Here is a 23,383-nt window from a genome sequence, read left to right as displayed (position 1 = left end):
AATCCATAGTATACAAACACCATATCATCTACTGGTGAACGCCTGGGCTGCTTCCATAAATTGGCTACTGTTGATAATGCTGCTGTAAACACTGGGATGCATGTACTCCTCTGAATTAGTACTTTTGTACCCTTTGGGTAAATAGTAGAGCAATTGCTGGATCGTAAGGTAGTTCTATTTTTGAGGAAGCTACATACTGTTCTCTGGAGTGGCTGCACCAGCGTGCATTCCCACCAACAGTGAAAGAGGGTTCCCCTTTCTTCACAACCTCATCAACACTTGTTTCCTGTGTTTTTTATTTTAATCATCCTGACTGGTGTGAGGAGATATCTCATTGTAGTTTTGATTTGCATGTCCCTGATGACGAGTGATACTGAGCATCTTTTCATGGGTCTGTAGAGCATGTGGATATCTTCTTTGGAGAAATGTCTGTTCATGTCTGTGTTCATATCCTGTGACTTTACTGAATTCATTTATAGTTCCAGTACTTTCCAATGGAGTCTGAGTGTTTCCTATATATAGTATTAAATATATACTATGATACGTATCATATACCATTTGCAGTCACCTGCACATTGTGAGAGTTCTACGTCTTCCACACCAATTTGGATGTCTTTTATTTCTTTTCATTCTGTAACTGCTGTGGTTAGTACATCCAGTACTATGATGAATACAAATGGTGAGAGGAAACATCCTTGTCTTGTTCCTGACCTTCGGGGAAAGGCTTTCCGTTTTTCCCCATTAAGTATGATTTTCAATGTGGGCTTTTCATATATGGCCTTTATTATGTTGAGGTGTGTCCCTTCTCACCTGCTTTGTTGAGGCTTTTATCGTGAACGAAGGCTGTACTTTGTCAGATGCTTTTTCTGCATCTATAGAATGTTTTTATTATTTCTCTTACCAATGTGATGTATCACACTGTTTTGCAAATACTGAACCACCCTTGCATCCCAGGAATAAATCGCACTTGATTATGGTGAGTAATTTCTTCAATGTATTGTTGGATACAGTTTGCTACTATCTTGTTGAGGATTTCTGCATCCTTATTCATGAAAGACATTGGCCTGTAGTTTGCTTTTTTTCTGGTGTCTTTAACCAGTTCTGCTATCAGGGTGATACTGGCTGCACAGAATGAATTTGGAGATTTTCCTTCCATTTCTACTTTTTTGGAGTAGTTTGAGAACAACAGGTATTAATTCTTCTTTACAAGTTTGGTAGAATTCACCTGTGAAACTGGTCCTGGACTTTTACTTTTGGGGAGATTTTTTATTACCAAATTCAATCTCCTTGCTGGTAATGAGTCTGTTCAAATTTTCTATTTCTTCCTGCTTCAGTTTTGGTAAGTTATAGGTTTCTAGGAATTTTTACTCATCTCTTCTAAGCTGTCCAATTTGTTGGTATATAATTTTTCATAATATTCTGTTACAACTGTTTGTATTTCTGTGGTGTTGAAGTTATTTCTCCTCTCTCATGAGTAATTTTTACTTGGGTTCTTTCTCTTTTAATGAACTTTGTTAGAGGCTTATCAATTTTGTTGATCTTCCCAAAGAACCAGCTCCTAGTTTCAGTGATCTGTTCTACCGGCTTTTAGTTTCTACTCATCATTTATTTCTGTTCAAATCTTTATTATTTCCTTCCATTTGCTAGGTTTGGGTTTTGTTTGTTCTTTTTCTAGTTCCTTTAAGTGTAAGATTATGTTATTGGAGATTTTTCTTGCTTCTTAAGGTAGCCTGTATTGCTACAGACTTCTTAGAATCACTTTTGCTACATCCCAAAGATTTTGGACCATTGTATTTTCATGTTCATTTCTTTCCTTGTAATTTTATTTATTTTTATTTTTACTTCTTGGATGACCCACTGTTTAACAGAACATTGTTTAACCTTGATGTATTTGTGTTCTTTCCATATTTTTTCTTCTGGTTGATTTCTAGTTTCTTAGCATTGTGGTCAGAAAAGATGCATGGTATGACTTCGATCTGAATCTGAGACTTGTTTTGTGGCCACATATGTGATCTCTTCTGAACAATATTCCATGTTGCACTTGAAAAGAATGCGTATTCTGCTTTTTTAGGATGGACTGTTCTAAATGTGTCTATTAAATCCATCTAGTCCAGCATGTCAAAGTTACTGTTTCCTTGTTTTGTTTGGATGATCTGTCCACTGATGTAAGTAGGGTACTAAAGTCCCCTACTATTATTGTATTACTATCAATTAGTTGCTTTACATGTTAACTTTTATTTATTTGGGTGCTTTCATGTTGAATGCATAAATATTTTTAGTTGTTATATCCTCTTGTTGAGTTGTCCCCTTTATTACTATACAGTATCCCTCTTTGTCTCTTTGTTTTAATGTTTATTTTGTCCAATATTAGTATTGCTATCCGGGCTTTCTTTTGACATCCACTTGCATGATAACTATTTCTCCATCCCCTCACTTTCAATTTGCAGATGTCCTTAGATCTGAAGTAAGTGTCTTATAGGCAGCATATAGATGGGTTTGTTTGTTTTTAATCTACTATCACCTTGTGTCTTTTGATTGGAGCATTTAATCCATTTACATTCAAAATAACTACTGATATGTATTGACTTTTTTACTTATTTTGTGGTTATTTCTATAGTGTTTCTCTGATCCTTTCTTCTCTTGCTCTCTTTCACGGACTGTTGGCTTTCTTTAGTGATACACTTGGTCTTATCTCTTTAATATCTCCTTATCTAGGACTGGTTTTAGATCTGTAGCTACCATTAGGTTTGTATATGACATCTGCATATAGCAGTCTATATTATATTAAATTGATGGTCATTTAAGTTTAAACCCATTCTTGACTCCTCTCCCATTTTAGGTATATGGTATCATATTTTATATCCTTTTATGAATCCTTTGATTTTTACAGAAATATTCATTTTTACTGCTTTTGGTTCTTTTCATACTCTCCCTTATGATCTCTCCTTTCCACTCACAGTCCCCTTTGATATGTCTTGTGGGGCTGGTTCAGTGCTCATGAACTCCTTTAGTTTTTGTCTGAGAAGCTCTCTCTCCCCTACTCTGAATGATAGCCTTGCTGGATAGAATATTCTTGGCTGCAAATGTTTCTTTCAGCACATTGAATATAACATGCCGCTTCCCTTCTAACCTGCAAACTTTCTGCTGAAAAATCTACTCATGGCCTCATGTGGTTTCCTTGTATATAGCTATCTCCTTCTACTGCTTTTAAATGTTCTTTATTGCTACATTTTGCCATTTTAATTACTATGTGTCTTGGTGTGGACCTCTTTGGGTTCAATTTTCCAGGGATTCGCTGTGCCTCCTGGATCTGGATGTTTCCTTCCCCAGATTCAGAAAGTTATTGGCTATTATTTCTTCAAATACGTTTTCTGCCCCCTTACCTCTCTCTTCTCCTGTGATCCCAAAATGCAAACGTCTTTACCTTATTGCAGCTACTAAGTTCCCGAAGACTTGTCTCAAGGTGCATAATTTTCTCTTCTCTCCTTTGCTCAACTTGGTTACTTTCCCTTTACTCTGTCTTCCAGGTCATTAACTTCTTCCTCCCCTTCACCTAGCCTGCTATTTATTCCAACAACTGTACTTTTAATTTCATTTATTGGGTTCTTGATCTGACAGGTTCTTTTTTTTTTTTAATCTCTGTGTCAAGGGTCTCACTGACGTCCTCCATTCTTTTCTCAACTCCAGTAAGTACCTTTATGATTACTGTAAATTCCCTATCAAGTATATTACTTCTACCCATTTCACTTTGGTCTCTTGCTGTGGTTTGACCCTGTTCTTTCACCTTGGAGATGTTTCTCGGTCTCATTTTGTCTTTCTAGGTCTGGTTCGGTGTGTTAGGAAAGTCAGTTACTTCTCTTTCTCTTTTTGATAATAGCCTTGTGAAGAAATCCTATAGTGTCCGGCAGTGCAGTATCCCATTACCCAGGTCCTGGCACTTCAGGGAGTGTCTCCCACGTGTGTTGCATGCGCTCTGCTATTAAGTCTTGGGCACTTTTTCCTTTAGTTCTGTCGTCTGCAGAGGCTCTCTTTGCCTATTGCTTGTAGTGTTTGGTCCCCAGCGGGGTGGGATGCATTTTAACAAGGAGTGAGGCAGTCTGCTTACAAAATGAGACCTGCACCCAAACACATCACGCAAAATGTGCAGATCAGAAGATGTGGTGTTGGCAGGGTTTGTCTTGGTTTTCTAGGTGAGGGGCCCAGAGCATTGGGACTGACGGGAGTATGACTAGGAAGGGCAGATCTGCCAAACCGCGGTGGGGAGGGGGCCTCCCTATGATCACTGTCTCCCTGGGCCACACTTCAAAATGAGCAAATCACTCTCCCAGTTGCCACCAGTGTTTTTCAAACTGCTAGTTCTATGCCACATCTGCTCAGGCTCCTGCTGGTCATGCTATCTCTTTAATGATGGGGATTCAGCTTACTAACGCCGTCTCCCTCCAGGTTCTGAGCTAAGCCTGCTGATTTTTAAAATTCCAGGCTTTAAGTCTTGCTGATTACAAGAACTCACAAATTCAAGCTCTCTTGCTTTCAAAGACAAACATTATGGGGATTCATCTTCCCCACTTCTGGGCTCCCTGGTATGAAAGTCTGTTTACTGCCCTTCTCCTTGCCACCAGCTCCCTCCACACCTCAAATGGCCATAGTCTGTTTTACTCCCAGACCACATCTTCACCCTTCCTACCTTCTTTGACGGGGCAGTTTCACTATCTTTAGTTGTGGAGTTTGACAGTCTTCAGATCATTTTCTCGGTTATTTAGGATGTTGTGTTATCTAGCTATATCCACGGGACAAGGGAGCCTAAGGCCCTCCTACTCTGCCAACTTGCCAGCAAACCACCAAAAAAGTATTTTTTTTACACAGATTTGTACTACTAGAAATAATGATGAAAGAAAATGTATACAAGAACTAGGATCTATGGTTTCTGTTAAGGAAAAAAGATATATAAGGAATGGAGGTGCATTTTTTTTGAAGGAAACAAACAGTTTTATCCTTAAATAAAATAATTATCCCAGAATAAGGGGAAAAAAAGAAAAAAACAGAACAAAACTTAAATAGATATAGAAAGTTGGAGGTTTGTGGAAAAAGGAATCTTGAAGATATTTTGTGTGTAGTCAAGGTAAGATTAGGATGGAACTATTTAAGTTTAAAAAAAAAAAAAAAAGAAGGGGCTCCTGGGTGGCTCAGTCGTTAAGCGTCTGCCTTCGGCTCAGGTCATGATCTCAGAGTCCCGGGATCGAGCCCCACATCGGGCTCCCTGCTCAGGGGGAAGCCTGCTTCTCACTCTCCCACTCCCCCTGCTGGTGTTTCCTCTCCTGCTCTGTCTCTCTCTGTCCAATAAATAAATAAAATCTTAGAAAAAAAAAAAAGAATAAAAAGAATTATTTTAATTTCAAAAGTACCCTAGTGCAAGATTGGAATTTGGCTTTCTGTTAAATGGACAAGCTTCTTTTTATATTTTATTTTTTAAAAGATTTTATTTATTTATTCGACAGAGATAGAGACAGCCAGCGAGAGAGGGAACGCAAGCAGGGGGAGTGGGAGAGAGAAGCAGGCTCATAGCAGAGAAGCCCGACGTGGGGCTCGATCCCATAACGCCGGGATCACGCCCTGAGCCGAAGGCAGACGCTTAACCGCTGTGCCACCCAGGCGCCCCTGACTATGGTCATTCTTGAGAATAAGACAACCCTGAGGTTTCCCGCATGGACTGACTCATCTTTCAGGAAAAAATTCTCTGTAGCATGTGGTGCTGTTTGGTAGCATTTTACCCACAGAACTTCTTTCAAATCTGGGGTCCATCCCCTCAAACCCTGCCACTACTTTACAACTACATTCATGTGATATTCTAAATCCTTTGTTTTTATTTCAACAATCTTCACGGCATCTTCACCAGTAGATTCCATCTCAAGAATCCACTTTCTTTGCTCAACCATAAGAAGCAACTCCTCATCTGTTCAAGTTTCATCATGAGATTCTAGAAGTTCAGTTCCATCTTCAGGCCATACTTCTGAGCCTGGTTCTCTTGCTGTTTCCCCCACATCTGCGGTGACTTCCTCCACTTAAGTCTTGAACCCCTCAAAGCCATGCATGAGTGTTGGAATCAACTTCTTCCAAACTCCTGTTGATGTTGACATTTTGGCCTCTTCCCATGAATCACAATGTTTTTTACGGCATCTAGAGTAGTGAGCCCTTGCCAGAAGTTTTCAGTTGATTTTGCCCAGACCCATCAGAGAAATCACTATCTATGGCAGCTATAACCTTACAAAAGGTACTTCTATATTACTCCTTACTCTATGGGCTACAGGATGGATGTTGTATTACCAGCATGGAAACATTAATCTCATTGGATATCCCCATCAGAGCTCGTGGGTGACCAGGTGCACTGTCAACAAGCAGTTATTTATATTTTGAAAGGAGACTTTTTTCCTTGACAGGTCTTAACAGTAGACTTAAAATACTCTATAAACCATGTTGTACACAGACATACTAACCCCAGGCTTCTCTGTTCCATTTCTAGAGCATGGACAGAATACACTCCGCATACTTAAGATCCCTAAGATTTTCAAAATGGTAGATGACCACTGGCTTCAACCTCAAGTCACCAGCTGCATTAGTCCCTAACAAGATAGTGACTTCTCTCCAGCTATGAGAGTCCTAGATAACATCTTTCACTTTAAAGCTGGTTCACCTATACCAAAAATGTAGTTCACTGGAGACATGTTCAGTAAATCTCTCAGCTAGACCTTCTGGATCACTTGCTACAGCATCTACAACAGTGCCTCCTGCCTCACCTTGCATGTTTATGTCATAGAGACAGTTTCTTTCCTGAGACCTCACGAAACCACCTCTGCTAGCTTCAAACTTCTGCAGCTTCCTCTCCCTGATCAGCCTTGTTGGAACTGAAGAGTCAGGGCCTTGCTCTGGGTGAAACTTTGGCTGAATGGAATGTTGTGGCTGCCTTGATCATCTATCCAGACCAAACTTCCTCCATATCAGCAATAAGGCTGTTTCACTTTCTTATCATTTGTGTGTTCACTGGAGTAGCACTTTCAATTTCCTTCAAAAACCTCCTTTGCAATCAAAACTTGGTTAACTGGTGAAAGAGGCCTAGGTTTCAGCCCATCTTAGCTTTCAACATGCCTTCCTCACTAAGCTCAATCATTTCTAGCTTTTAATTGAAAGTGAGAGCCATGTGACTCTTCCTTTTGGTAGAACACATAGAGATTATAGGGTTAGTAGTTGGCCTAATTTCAATACCGTTGTGTCTCAGGGGAGAGCAAGAGATGGGGGAACAGCCAGACAGTGGAGCAGTCAGAACACACAAAACATTTATCGATTAAGTTGACCGCCTTATTTGTGCATGGTTTACAGTACCCCAAAACAATTACAATAGTAAAATCAAAGATCAATGGTCACAGATCACCACAAGTATCACATTAATGAAAATGTATGAAATACCATGAGAATTATCAAAATGTGACACAGAGACACAAACCAAGCGAATACTGTTTAAAAAATGGCACCAGGGCACCTAGCTGGCTCAATCAGTAGAACATGCAACTTGGGGTTGGGGGTTTGAACCTCACAATGGGTACAGAGAATACTTTAAAAAATAAACTCTTTTGGGGGCACCTGGGTGGCTCAGTCATTAAGCGTCTGCCTTCGGCTCAGTGCATGATCCCAGCGTTCTGGGATCGAGCCCCACATCAGGCTCCTTTGCCGGAAGGCTGCTTCTTCCTCTCCCACTCCCCCTGTCTGTGTTCCCTCTCTCACTGGCTGTCTCTCTCTGTGTCAAATAAATAAATAACATCTTTAAAAAAATAAATAAAAATTAAAAATAAACTCTTTTTAAAAAAGAAAAAGAAAAATGGTGCCAACAGACTCAACAAAGGGTCGCCACAAACCTTCAATCTGCCAAAAAAAAAAACAAAAAACAAAAAAAACACGTATCTGCAAAGCACAATAAAATGAAGTGCAATAGAACAGGCATGGCAAGCATTATCAAATAAAAATACTAGCCCTTCTTTTTTGATGTACTTACATACATATATTATAAGTGTTCCGGAAATTATATGGAAATCTTAAATATCTGAAATGTCTTGGCACATGCTGTAAGCTGTAATTTCAGCTATTGTCTCACCGTATAATACAAAAATAATCAAACCCCCCTGTCGATTACATTATAATAATGTCTCATCTGACCTTTAACCATCACCAAATTTTAAGTCTTTTGTCACAGTTGTTGTTTTACTCTGATGCTTTTACAAAACTGTGCCTAAAAAATGCTTCATCTTCAAGGAAATTCATGGAAAAGACCCTGACAAGTACTCCAGAATAAAGATTTCTGAAACTCTTAAAATCGTAAAACTGAACTGGGGTAAGAATTCCTAAAACTCTGATGCAAAAACTGATGAATTCATAAAACTGTTAACAAAAGACAAAAAATTAATTACAGGAGACTGGATAAGCTGATAAAGATGATCATGATTGTTATGACATTGCTGGCTCTTTAATGTTTTGATTTCCTGATTTAAAGGACCCCCTTTTCTCCTCTCTTTTAAGCTTTCTATGACTTAACAGCAACTTAGTAACATGTATCTTTATAACAAAGGTTGACAATGTTCGGGTCTGCGTAAGTTCAGTAAGAATCTGTTCTCCCGGGTCGCCTGAGTGGCTGGCTCAGTTGGTTACGCGTCTGCCTTCAGCTCAGGTAATGATCTCGAGCCCTGTATCAGGCTCCCTGCTCAGAGAGGAGTCAGCTTCTCCCTCTCCCCCTCCTCCTGCCTNCGCCCTTTTTTTCCCCTTAAAATTTTAAAAAAAAAAAAAAAAAAAAAAAAAGGTCTGTTCTCCCTATGACAGGAAACAATTAGACAAGTCCTTGGCTTGGCTTTTTAGCCTAAAGAGACTTTTAAAGTTCAATCTGAGACTCCTTATGAAAAGTTCCAGAGAAGTAGATTTAAAATGAGCCTTCATGGTCAAAACACTATTATTCCTGCACTTATATAAATAATCAAGACAAGTTTATCAAAACTAGACTTAATCTGCAAGATTAATCTTACATTCTTATTTGAAATGGAAATGATATAAAGAGATAAAGTATATCAAATAATACACCTTTATGGATATCAGATTACAGTCTGTTAATTGTTTCCTACCAATGAACTGAATTCTAGTTTCCTCTAATATGTGGCTAGGTAGGACTCTCTCACATTTCCAATTTCCTCCCACTTTTTAGACACAGAATCACCATGAAACTAAAACTGACTCCTTCCTAAAGCCATGTAAGCTAAAGCTGGACAACCTGATAGCAACTTCAGAGGAACCACACTGCTCATGTGTGGGCAGTTCATGCCTGTTGCTATGGGGCTGCTCAAAAGGATCACCAGGAACACTGTTGCTGCAAACCAGGAAAATCTGTCAGGTTGCCACTATCTGCCCTCACTCCATCTGAAGATGCTCAGAACCCTACATTTAGTAACCTCAACTGGGGGGTGCCTGGGGGGCTCAGTCGTTAAGCGTCTGCCTTCAGCTCAGGTCATGATCCTAGCATTCTGGGATGAGACCCACATCGGGCTCCCTGCTCAGCACGAAACTTGCTTCTCCCTCTCCCACTCCCCCCCCCACCTTGTGTTCCCTCTCTCGCTGTCTCTCTGTCGAATAAATAAATAAAATCTTAAAAAAAAAAAAAAACCTCAACTGACTGCTCATCAAATTCATAAAACAGAATTTTTTCTGTTTTCAAACTACTAAACTTTGTTTTTTTTGTTTCCATGGAAGTGCCTCTCGTTAAACTACCTGATCAATCTCATCTTAAAGAGGCCTAATTTACATGGAAGCCCATCCGCAACACCACCTTCTGAAATACAACACCCTCTCGTTCATCCTGTCCTACATATTCTGAACATAAGTGTTTGCTTATACATTATGCTGTGCTCTACATAATCACTTAAAACATGTAAACTGACTTAGGTAAAACCTGAATCTGATTATAACCCATCTGATTTATTTGACTGGTTAAATCTTAGCTCCTGGGAATCCCAGCTCTGGGAAATTTTTCAGTCTTTGGCTATTGCTCTCCTCACAGTCATCATATTAACCCGTCTAGTGCACGGTAATCTCTTAAAGATTTTAAATGCCTATCAGCAGCCACTCACATGACAAATACCATCCATCAGGATAAACAACTGAATGATATCAACAATAACCACATGAATGATAAAGACAGTGAGTACACGGGCCTCCAGCCTGATGACTCAACTAATGGAAACAGTCAACTAATGGAAACAGCAAATGTGCTTATTCTTCTGCCTGCCTACATCAGCGGCAGTAACCAAGAACATCATAACGGTTGGTCATACTCTCAGCCTGTTAAGTGAATGACCAAAAGGGGGGAACTGTTGAAACCAAAGACAGGCAGAGACCAGCCTTGAAGATCCCCTGAGCAGACAGAACCAATTTAGTCATGCAGGCAAAGCTTTATTCAGCTTACTTGGCAAGGCTAACTTAATCTGGACCATTCCATTCTTGTGCCTCTGAAAAATCACAAGCAAAACTTGAAGTGTTTCCCAAGGCTGATGTGAGGTAAGTGCCTATCAATTCCATACCATTTAAGAAAATTCTAATATTGTAACTAATCACTCCTAAGTTAAACTGTCACTGCCTTCTCACTACATACGCTTCTTTATAACATACTCCTAAACCTCATCCTATGTCGACTTCAGTGCTTCTCGTTTGAAACTCTATCTTTGGTGTGTGCACAACAAACTTTTACTAATTAATAAACACTTCAGTTATTCACTAGTTGTACTCTAGCTACTCCGAACCTTTGACAATATCAAAGAACAGAATTTTCCAGAAGTAAAAAAAGCACAGAAAATTCAATGGAAAGGGACGCCTGGGTGGCTCAGTCGTTAAGCGTCTGCCTTCGGCTCAGGGCGTGATCCTGGAGTTCTGGGATCCAGCCCCACGTCAGGCTCTTCCGCTATAAGCCTGCTTCTTCCTCTCCCACTCCCCCTGCTTGTGTTCCCTCTCTCACTGGCTGGCTCTGTCAACTAAATAAATAAAACTTAAAAAAAAAAAAAAAGAAAGAAAAGAAAATGCAATGGATGACATTCACAGTAGGCTAATCTTGTTAAAAATTAGTGAACAAAGAGAGATTAGAAGAAAATATCCTGAATGAAGCACGGAGAGGATAAGAAACTGAGAGGCTCTAATATGCTTTCAATGGATTCTGAGAAGGGGGTGTTAGGCAAGCAGCAGAAACATTTCAAAAGATGGTGCCTACAAACTTTTCAAAAGAATGAAAACAGGGGCGCCTCGGTGGCACAGCAGTTGGGCGTCTGCCTTCGGCTCAGGGCGTGATCCCGGCGTTATGGGATCGAGCCCCACATCAGGCTCCTCCGCTATGAGCCTGCTTCTTCCTCTCCCACTCCCCCTGCTTGTGTTCCCTCTCTCGCTGGCTGTCTCTATCTCTGTCGAATAAATAAATAAAATCTTAAAAAAAAAAAAGAATGAAAACAACTTCAATACAAACTTAATTATACCTACAAAAACAAAATATATATAAAAAGAAATACATACCTACACACATCACAGTAAAACTGTTGAAAACTAAAGACCAAAAAACCCCATAAAAGTCTTAAGTAAAAAAAGACAAACTTCAGGCGCCTGGGTGGCTCAGCCAGTTAAGCATTTGCCTTCAATTCAGGTCATGATCCCAGGGTCCTGGGTTCGAGTCCCACATCGGGCTACTTGTTCAGTGGGGAGCCTGCTTCTCCCTCTCCCTCTGCCTGCTCCCCCTGCTTGTGCTCTCACTCTCTGTCAAATAAATAAAATCTTAAAAAAAGAAAGAAAGAAAGAAAGAAAGAAAGAAAGAAAGAAAGAAAGAGAAATTCTACTCATGGGAGTAAATATCAAACTGACAGCTTACTTCTCACAGAGAGAATAGAAACCGAGTATGTAATTCAAGAGCTTCTTTCAACAACCTTAAAAGAAAATCAACAAGTTAGGCAATTCAATACACATCAAAATTATCCCTTGGAAAAAAATCAACTTGTGAAATTTTTAGCTAATATAATCAGAGAATTCACTATTAGCAGTCATACAACAAGTGAGAAACACAAAGGGTTCTTCAGGCAGAAGGACAATGTTCAAAGATGGAGGACTGGAATTACAGCAATGAATGAAGAACAATGAAAAAGATAAATCTAAATGGTCATTGATTATAAAATTAATAATGTCCTAAAATAAAATAAACACAGAATTAAAGGAGCACAAGTGGCATATAAGTGAAAATGAGATAAATGGAGTTTAAGTGCCCAGGAAGAGAGGGAAATAACCAAATATTACATTTTGAGAAGTCAAAAGCAACAGGTGTTTTAATAACTTCCAAGTTAACAAAAGAAAAAAAAAAGCATCCAAAGAAAGACAAAAAAGGAGAGAAGGAAGCACAAAGAACAAGTATAATAAAGAGAAAATACTTATTAAGATAAAATTTAATCCCAACTATGTCAGTGATTTTGTCAAGTGTCAACAGACCAAATGTTCCAAATGTAAGAAATATTGTCAGGCTAGATTATTTAAATTCCAACTATACATTGGTGACAACAGACTCATTCAAAATATAAGTACACAGAAAGTATGAAAATAAACGATAAAAAAAGACATACATGATACATATTAACTAGAGAAAAGATAGTGCAGCTGCATTACTATTCAGCTAAATTAACTTTATCCTAACACTACTTTTGTCTTAAAGAGGGACACTTAATAATTTTTAAAACCTCAACTGATAAGGAAGACATACAACTCTAAACATGTATGCACCTAACAACATATCCTCCAAATACATAAAGCAAAAACTATCAAAACTAAGGAGGGACGGACAAATGCAAGTTCACGGTATTAATACATTTCTGTTGCTAAGCAATACAACCAGTAAACTAAAAGGAAAAATTCTACATGACTAACCAAGTTGAACCAACATATATAGACGCTGCATCCAACAAACACAGAAACACTTTCTTTCCAAGCACACACTGGACATTTACAAAATTCATCATATCCTGGGCCATAGAGCAAGCTTCAAAAATTTCGTAAGCTTTTAAACAGTGTTCTGACCACAACAGAATTAAGACAGAAATATAGGCAGAGGGGCGCCTGGGTGGCTCAGTAGGTTAAGTATCTGCCTTCAGCTCACATCATGATCCCAGAGTCCTGGGATCAAGCCCCACATCAGCTCCCTTCTCAGCAGGGATTCTGCTTCCCCCCTCTGCCCTTCACCATACTCATATGCACGCGTTCTCTCTCACTCTCTCTCATAAACAAATTCTTAAAAAATATATATAGGCAGAGCAGAGAAAATTCTTAGAGCAGTGAAACCACTGTGTATGACGCTATAATGGTGGATACATACCACACATTTAGCAAAACTCATAGACTATACACCATCAACAGTAAATACTAACATAAAACTATGGACTTAGAATGGCGATGATGTGTCAACAAAGGTTCAGTGATTGTAACAAACAAATGTACAATCTAGTGCAGGATGTTGACAATGGCGGAGGCTGGGGGGGTGGTAAAGGGATCAGGAGGTACAGAACTCTGTACTTTCTGCTCAATTTTTCCGTGAACTTAAAACTGCTCTTAAAAATAAAGTCTATTTTTTTAAAAAGATTTCTCTGTCAGGTTATGTTAAGTATGCTTTGGTTACAAACCCCAGAAATCTTAGTTAAGAAAACTTAACCCAAAATAATTCCCACTTCCCACCCCTGCCTGCCCACTCCTCCCTCTTTTCTCCCCCCCACCCTGCTTTCTGCTCACTGTAGACACATAAAAGACCAGCACTGCAGGAAGCTCCATCTGGAAACATGATCACTGGCAGGAGAAAAGGGATGTGGCAAATCTCACCACTGCTCTTGAAGTTTACGCGATGAGTCTCTTCTGCTCACATTTCACTGACCAAGATAAACACATGGCCACATCTAACTCAAGAAGAAGGAACCAGATACTACCACACACCCACTGCAATGTCTAAAATTACAAAGACCAACAATACCAAATATTGGTGAGGATGTAGAGCCACAAGGATGTATTTATTCAATGTACTAGAAATAGAAACTGATATATAACTGATATATATCTTTGGAAAACTTTGGCATTATCTACTAATATTGAACACAGACCTAATATATGACCCAGCAATTCTACTCCTAAGTGTACTGAACACAAAAGTATGCAAGAAACATGTACCTGAAAGTTCACAGCAAGTCCACTCAAGTAAGCCCTCTGACAGCCATGAAAATGAGCCTCTTGCATCACCTACCATGGAGAGCTGCTCCACTCTGAACTCACCGACACATTCCACACTCAGCACCACACTTCCCACAGGCTGTTTCCAGCCAATGACCAGCCACAGGTAGAACACTAAAGCAAGCTTATTCCTGCAGGAAGGATTTTCTCTGGCCTTGCTTAAACTTTCTTCAGACTTTGCCTCCAAACATTCTTCATCCCTTCCTCCTCCATGTGCAGCAGACCTCCAAGGTGCTGACAATGCCCACACATGTTTTTCCCCCACTATATCTAAATCTGATCCAAACTTGGGATGCCTGGTTGGTTCAGTCAGTTAAGCATCTGCCTTCAGCTCAGGACATGATCCCAGGGTTCTGGGGTCAAGCCCTGCATTAGGCTCCCAACTCAGTGGGGAGTCTGCTTCTCCCTCTCCCTCTGCCCCTTCCCCCTCTGCTTGTGCGCGCGCGCTCTCTCTCTCTCTCTCTCTCTAAGACCTTTTAAATAAACAAATAAACAAACCTGATCCAAATTTATTGTCCTCTGGTTCTTGGGAGACCTGAACTAACAGTCTCAAACTGGGAACATCCAATGTTTATCCACAAGAGAATAAAGGCCCATGAATAGTACAATTCATACATGAAAGAGAAACTACAACTCTAGTGACCACATAAATGAAATTCATGATAAACGGTTCCACAGTGTGTCACACAGACAATGACTGTTCCACTACTTCTATACATCAAAAACACACACACAAACTAGACCCTGAAGTCGAGAGTCCTCAAACCTAAGGTAAATCTGCTATTAACTCAGATTAAGCTATTTAGAGACAAACTGCTACTATGTTAGCCAGAGCCCTCCTCTCACCTTCCTCCATCAGCCCGCCCCCAGAATTAACCAATTATGAGACTGCTATGATTCTAACATACCACTATGCAAATACTTAAAGCAGACACAAGACAAACATCTTAAAGTACACACACAGAAGCAAGAACATAGTTCTAGGGGCGCCTGGGTGGCACAGCAGTTAAGCGTCTGCCTTCGGCTCAGGGCGTGATCCCGGCGTTATGGGATCGAGCCCCACATCAGGCTCCTCCACTAGGAGCCTGCTTCTTCCTCTCCCATTCCCCCTGCTTGTGTTCCCTCTTTCGCTGGCTGTCTCTATCTCTGTCAAATAAATAAATAAAATCTTTAAAAAAAAAAAAAAAGAACATAGTTCTATAATTTGCTTCTTACTAAATATTTTGTTTCCCACACAGTACAGTAAAATTTTCCTTATTTGTAATAGTTACAAGACATTCCAGTGTATGGATATAAAATTCACTTATTTTGCCCTAACCCCAATACTGGACAGGTGTTTCAAATTTGTCATATCACAAATACTACTACATGAAAAATCTTACACTCACATTTGTAAACTCATGCAAATGCATCTATACAACAAATTCCTATCAGTGGAACCACTAAGCCAAACAGTACGAGCGTTTAAAAACGTCTTAATATAGGGGTGCCTCAGTGGCTCAGTCAGTTAAGCATCAGACTCTAGGTTTCTGTTTAGGTCATGATCTCAAGGTTCTGGGATCAAGCTCTGCACTCAGCAGGGAGTCTGCTTGAGACTCTCTCCCTTTGCCCCTCCTCCACTCTCTAAAATAACATCTTTTTTTGAAAGTGTCTAAATATAGTGAAACTACTTTCCAATGAGGTTCTACGAAATTGTAGCCCCACAAATCACATAATTTATTGAAAAACTATGTATACTTTAGGTGAATCTTACTTTATTAGACTAACATCTTAGAAATTACAAAAAGTGGGATGCCTGGGTGGCTCAGTCGGTTAAGCATCTGCCTTCACCTCAGGTCATGATCCCAGGGTCCTGAAATCGAGTCCCGCATCGGGCTCCCTGCTCAGCAGAGAGCCTGCTTCTCCCTCTGCCCCTCCCCCCTGCTTGTGCATTCTCTCTCTCTGTGACAAATAAATAAATGATCTTTAAAAAAAGTTATGAAAAATAGTTATAAATGGAAGTTCATAGGATCACTTCTTTTACTGAGTCAATTTAAAGAAAAAACTTTACAGGATTAAACAATACCAGAGTAAGCCAAAGAAATTACTGTTAGGTGCAACCCAAATATTAATTCTAAATTAAAAGAAGACCATTCCAGGGCACCTGGGTGGCTCAATCGGTTGAGCATCTGACTCTTGATTTCAGCTGTCATAATCTCAGGGTCAAAGGATGGAGCCCCAAGCTGGGCTCCATGATGGGGGGGGTTGCTGGAGATTGGCTCTTCCTCTCCCCCTGCTTGCTCGGTCTAGAGAAAAATAAATAAATAGATCTTTAAAAAAATAAATAAATATGGAGCGCCTGGGTGGTTAAGCATCTGCCTTCGGCTCAGGTCATGACCCTGCTCAGCAGGGAGTCTGCTGCTCCTTCTGCCCCTCACCGCACTCACACTCTCTCAAACATACATTTAAAAATATTTTTAAAAAATAATAAAATAAAATAAAACAAGACCATTGCACAGACATGCCACCCCAGGAACCCACTATCACCACTGCATTTACAGATCCTGCAGTTCCCACTGAGAAGAGTGACCAGAGCTCTTCAAGATACCGGGGCTCCCCTTGCAACTACAATATAAGGCATGACCTCTGAATCCTCCCAGGGTGAACAAGCAGGTCTTTCACAACAAAGCCGCTCCAACATCCCAATCTCCCTAAACCTCTGGATGCCTTCTTCCTCCACAGTATATACCAAGACAGTTCTGGCTTCTCCGCTTTGCTTAGGCAGACCACGTTTCTATTTGTTTCAGGAAGTAAAGCAGCACGCTAATGCCTCGAGCTACACAAAACTGATCCAGAATGCCTGCTTATAAGCCCATACCAACAAATTCAGCCTAACCCACGTTCTTCACATCAAGATCCATTCCCACAAATACCCCCCAAGTCCTACCAATATAGTGGCAAACCAGGCAATCTTTTGGGTCTCCTCATGAGTCACACTCTATACCTCCTACTTTGGGGCCTGCTGGGGCAATCCTTGGAGGAGGGTAAGCAATTACAGGTTTGCCAGGCAAAGGGAGATTAAGTTCCTCACACAGGGGCTGGAAAAGCTGCTTCTACTGGCAAAGTTAGCAAAGCAGAATTTAGATTTCCAGCTTAACCAGAATCTGACCATATGTTTCCTAATCCAATTTTTAGGATTCCACTCCTTATCAATCAATGTTCTTGCTTACAAATTTGGAATTCAATCTACATTTTTTTAAGGCAGTCGCAGAAACTTTCAGGCCCCTTATGTGGAACCTGAGTTGGAATTTAAAACCCTGAGCTCATCACTTTGCTTTGTAACGTTTTAACTTGGCTAGACTGAACCGCATTTCCCAGAACTTCCTTTCCCATTTGTTTCTAGTTTGGGCCACAAGAAAGCTTCTGGTACAGCAGGCAGAGTGTAGCCCATCTGTAGCCTGTGTCCGCTGGCCTGCTGGTTCCCCTCACCAAGGCCAGTTAGGGCTGGCCTTGCAAGGCTGCTGCAGTGGCTCGTCTCTTCCCCAGGTTCCCTGAGTCCTACTTCCTGGGTCATGTGTGTGGTCAGCTCCAAGACTAAAGTCAGAGGCAACAGAAGGGACACAACTTTTAATCTGTCCCGTAGAGCAAACCAGACATAACTACACAGCATCCATCTCTCTCCTTAGACAACTGCCCAGGAGGGCTTGAGTACTCAGCAACCTAGGCACTAAGCTGAGAACTAGGAAAGTAATTATAGGCAAAAACAGGAGCAGTCTCCACTTTCACAAAGCTCAACCTTCTAGAGAAAATGAAAATACACTAAGTTACATTAATTTACACTGTAATTTTGGTAAATAGCAGTAAGGACAGTACTGTCTGTAACAGAACTTGAAATCAAGAAAAAAACTCAAGAACTTCAGAAAATTGATGGCTGTTGCAATGTATGATGGATATACAGAGTTCTTTAGACTATTCTCTTTATCATGAAAATCTGCAAACTCACACACATAGAATCTCATGAAAAGGTGATGCTTGAGACAAACTCTAAAGGAAAACTAGGAAGAACTGAAATAGGACAAAAAAAAATAACATTCCAGGCAGAGGAGAAAGAAACAGTGCCACATGCGCTGTGACAAAGGTGCTGGGCACAGAAGAATGACAGGCATGGCTGGAGCAAGGAAAGCAAGGGGAGGTGTGGTGCAAGGTGAGGCTGAGACTCCAAAGGACAGAAATTATGGATGCCCTTGGGATCGTGTTACTATATACAGTACTTAAAGCCACTGAGAGCTTTAAGTAAAAGGGTGACATAATCAGATCCACCTTTTTAAACTCTAATTTTTTGACACTAAACAAATTTCAAACACATTTATCTTTTACCCAATAATCTCACTATCTTAAAGCTAAACGTGCACAAATACAAAAAAAAACGTATATCCACAAGGTTATTCCCTGCAGTAACATTTACAACAGCAACAGAATATAAACAACCTATATTCATCATCAGGAAACCACAAACACAAAAGAATGGAAAAGAGCTTATATAAAGCAATCTCTAGAACATATTAAGTAAAAAAGAAAGAACAGTGTTCAGTTCTACCGTCTGTTTAAAAACGAAAAGGAAATAAAAATATGTGTCCATGCTTCTATTTGGAAAAATGAAACACTGGCAGAAGAAACCAGAAATAGAAATAGGGCACTATGGAAATGGTGCAGGGACAGCAACGGGAAGACTACAAACATACCTTTGTAACACAGCTTCGACTTTTGAACTACATACACATTTTACATACTAAAATTTTTTTTAAAAATTAAACAAAAAATTAATGCAATCCTTAAAACCTGAAGATTTCATACAAATAAACCAAACTAATAATTAAACTGGTAACATTATCAGAAAGAAAATATTTTCAAATCATTTTATCATTCAGAACGTCAACTGCGCATCCTTACGTGGATCCATTTTAAGGACTTTTAAGAACGGAAGAACCGTAATGAAATACAAACCAACACTTTTTTGTTATTGGCGTAAATGTTAGAGAAAAAAGGATAAACTCAAAGTAAAAGCCCTGCAATGTTAAATTTAAATTGAAAATATCAATACAAAATCAAATTTTATGTGTTCCCCACAAGTGTCCCATGAAAGTAGAGACATCCCAGTAGCAATACAGACACACTGCACCAGATTTTGGTATCTAAATTCCATCCCCCAATAAAAGGAGCTAAAAAAAACTGGCTGATCAGGAAAGCACAAAGTCTTAGACATCTAGTATCAGAAAGCAAGAAATGGTGCAAAGATTAATGAGGTGGCATCCCAGGGAAGAGATCCAGCTTGAAGAGACGGCACCATGACCAAGTGAGGACAAGCTGAGGAAAAAGAATGAGGACTACTTGATTAAAACACACTGAATACACAAAAATCCACAGGTCCATAGTGGTTTCAAAAACAGAAAAAAGCGAAAAGAAATTCACAACAACCCAACCCTGTACACAGAAAAAAGGACTTTCTGATCACTTGTCAGGACTTAATTAATACTAAGATATATAACTAGTTAATATATAAATATACAGTCACATATAAATCTATAAACATAGATTCATGTATCTAGACTACCAGAGCTCATTTACAGATAAACACACAGGCCAAAAACAGGTCCAAAAATTACACCTATGCTATAAGAATATAACTATAAGCAAACTGAACTTATTATAAACAAATACAATCTAGGTTTTTTTTAAAAAATTGTTCTACCTTTTTTATTTTTATTTATTTAAGCCATCTTCACACCCAACGTGGGGCCTGAACTCATGACCCAGAGATCAAGAGTCACATGCTTTTCCGACTAAGCCAGCCAGGCGTCCCTGCCCCCCCCCTTTTTTTTAAAGACATTACTACGATCTAAAAATATCTAAAATGGTGTAAAAAGTGCTTTCCTAGTCTACTTACACTGTCAACACTTGGATAAAACAACATTCATGTTGAATGGATCTTTCTCCCTCCACTCCTCCCACCCCCAAACTCAACACATTTAACATTCTAGTTACTCCAGACCACTTCCCCCTGTCCCAAATGACTTCATCCATCACCTCCCACAGGCTGGACTAGACATTCTGTGCCGGCAGATTCCTTCAGCGCACCTTTCGTGCTGCTTACTGCCTTCCAAAGGCTTTCCCCACACACAGGATAAACACCAGCTGCCATGACGGGATACGCAGAATTATGTAAAATCTGGCCCCAAATTCATGTGACACGGCCATACCAAACTAAAGGTGGTGTCAGCATGGTAATGTCATCATCGTCATCACCATCATCAGGACCCATGGGGCACCTACTACAGAGCCCTAGAAGCTTACACTTGATGAGGTAGGTGTTCTCATCCTGTTCAACAGGTAAACACACAGAAGTAAACGCTAACACGGGGCAATCTTTGGCTGGGATTCAAATCCAGAATGGTCTCAGACACCCTCCACATGCCTCTGCTGCTCCTGTCCCTCTACCTAGACGACTTTGCTCTCCTGCTCTACACTCCTGACCCTGCTGGAGCATTGCTTTCTCTTCCAGATGCTCTCCGCATCGAATTCCCTCATCACGTGCATGCACACCTTCCCTACCAGACTGTAAGGTCTACGAGGGTGCATCTTTATGTATTTGCCCACACATGACTCATTTTAGTAAGAACTTATCACAATTTTAAGGCCATAAGCACCCAACAAAGAAATAAAAATTACATTGAATACTGGAACACAAACAGCAAACTGTTCACCTCAACATTAAATACATCATACTAATAACTACAGCAAAGTTCAAAAGCAGGAAGGGAAGGAAATCAACAATGACTGGCAGTAGCTAATGGATTTCAGGGACCGAACAAATCCACTTAATTCTCGCGATAGCCTCAGAGGACACGTCTCCTCCCAGTCTACAGCTGAGAAATGGCAAGTCCACGAGGTTGGGAGGGATCTGCTCCGTGGCTTCAGACCAGCACCGAGTGGGGCTGCATTTCCACCCAGCTGAAGGCCACGCTATCTCCAGGGCCAACTCCAGAGCGCATGGCCTTTTCACAAAGACCACAATGTCTGCCAGACCGAACAAAATACTTGGGCAAAATAACTGCTTCCCTCTTCCAAGTTCTTCTCATTCAAGGAACAGGGAAGCAAAACATTTAATTAAGCATCAATATAAGGAAGTATTTACATAGATATGTATTAACTGCTTTCTCAGCAAATCAAGACCCTGCTAACAGCTAAACCAGAAGAAATACTCAACAACATTATTTTTAGTCTGCAAATAACCCATGAGATTAATTCTTCAGAAACAGTATCCTTACCACGTATTTTTAATGTACCAGGAAAAAACGCTAACAATTAAGGAGTGCGGCAAGTCAAGTTATGAGTGTGTGGGCAATCAAGTGAAGTCACTGCGAAGTGAAAACACTGTAATTAAATTTCTCCACTTACAACTTCAAATTAATAATTCTCATATAAAACTAAGAGCCAGATTTGAGATACTGTCCATGAGATGCACAGGCACTCACAAACCACACCAACCTCCCAGTTCACAATGAAGGCACAGGTACCACTACCCAAGATGCACTGCGAGGACAGCAATGACCAACGTTTCATTGTTACCTGGATTTCATGGATGCTGAAACAAAACAAAACAAGATCTGCAGCCAACTGCGGAAACAATACTATAGTATTTCTCAGAGCTCTTAATTCGATGCAGTGAACTCTGATCCTAAGGAAGGACACAACACAGCACTGTTTCCCAAACTGAGGTGACCAGGAACCCTTTGTTTTTCCAGCAGCATCTCTTAGAACTAGCATTACAAACACACCACCTTAAGCAACGCCGCTTCAGATAATCCAAAACTAAGTAAATACTGTTACCGTATTGTGAATTAGATCTGAAGGTACTGCCGGAGCAGTACCAGCGAAATTCCTGGGACCCGCCAAAGTCTTCGAAAAAAAATTCTAAGTCAAACATAAAGAACTGGGGCGCTTGGGTGGCTCAGTCGTTAAGCGTCTGCCTTGGGCCCAGGTCATGGTTCCAGGGTCCTGGGATCGAGCCCCACATCCGGCTCCCCTGTAAGCAGAAAGCCTGCTTCCCCCTCAGCCCCTCCCCCTGCTTGTGTTCCCTCTCTTGCTGTCTATCAAATAAATAAAATCTTTTAAAAAAAATTACAAACATGAAGAACTAACTAGAAGGCCTTTTCTTGCCTTACCCATTTCGCAGCATCTTAACATTACTTCGCTACTCAAGATGAAAAATAAATTCTATGTTATATCTCACAAAAAGCTAATACCTACTACCTATAATTTTGACATAAATTGTGAGACCTTTACTTGCTATCATCAAGTCTAATAATGAACGTTCTGTAAATTCCTGGCGATTTCAACTTGGGGGTGCTTGCCCACCAACCAAGGCTGGGAGAAGCCTCCCCCTTTCCTCTGACCCCGTCTGAAATGTCACCACCTCTGAGGGCCTTCACAAACTTGGCCCGCCCTGGGAACACCCAAGTGCAGGCTTGATTTTCGTTTCCTAACAAAAGCTATGCAGAAGGCTGTGACTGCCCTCTCCGTCCACCCTTCCAGACTGCAGAGTTCCTTCCAGAAAATTCCAACACAAAGTTACAGGTGTTCGCATTTCGGCAGGCCTGTGGTCCCCGGCTCCAGGCGCGTCACACGGCTGAGGGTGTCCTGTGCTGCCTCCTGATATTCTCAACAACACAGCCCCGCAACCCGCGTGTGCCGCCCCAACGTGCACGGAAATTCCCCGTCCAGACCCGGACCCCGACCACACGGCACACACGCCAATACCACCCGCTGCACCAACAGACGCGGGGCGCCCACCTCGCGGCCGTTTTCACCGCGGCCCCCCGAAACCGGGTCCGGGGAGGTGCGCGAGCCCACCCCGGGCACTGCGCAAGCTTCCGCGTCGTGCGGCTCATCCCGGCGTCCCGGGCGCAGCGCGCTCAAGGTCACCCGGGATGCAGGGCCGCGCGACCCGAGGGGCAGACCCCGGCCGGGGCGGGGGGCGGGGAGTGACCCGGGCCGGCAGGGAGGGAGGGAGGACTAGCGGCTGCCCTGCCCC

General features: G+C 40.9%; 1 protein-coding gene across 2 annotated transcripts in view; it reads right to left on the bottom strand.

Annotated features, from left to right (window-relative positions):
• SPIN1 (spindlin 1) overlaps positions 1-23,320 on the bottom strand; it is a 76,809-nt gene extending 53,489 nt beyond the window's left edge. The window contains exon 1 of one of the 2 annotated variants that reach the window (XM_034647213.1): positions 23,143-23,320. The gene's annotated coding sequence lies outside the window, so the exon portion shown is untranslated. The remainder of the gene's footprint in view (positions 1-23,142) is intronic. The other variant, XM_002919610.4, reaches the window with a different exon arrangement.
• Positions 23,321-23,383: the final 63 nt, after the last annotated feature.

This window comes from Ailuropoda melanoleuca, chromosome 17 (genome assembly GCF_002007445.2).
Source record: "Ailuropoda melanoleuca isolate Jingjing chromosome 17, ASM200744v2, whole genome shotgun sequence".
NCBI lineage: Eukaryota > Metazoa > Chordata > Mammalia > Carnivora > Ursidae > Ailuropoda > Ailuropoda melanoleuca.
Note: the sequence above shows the minus strand (reverse complement) of the source record. Positions and strands in the feature narration are given on the sequence as shown.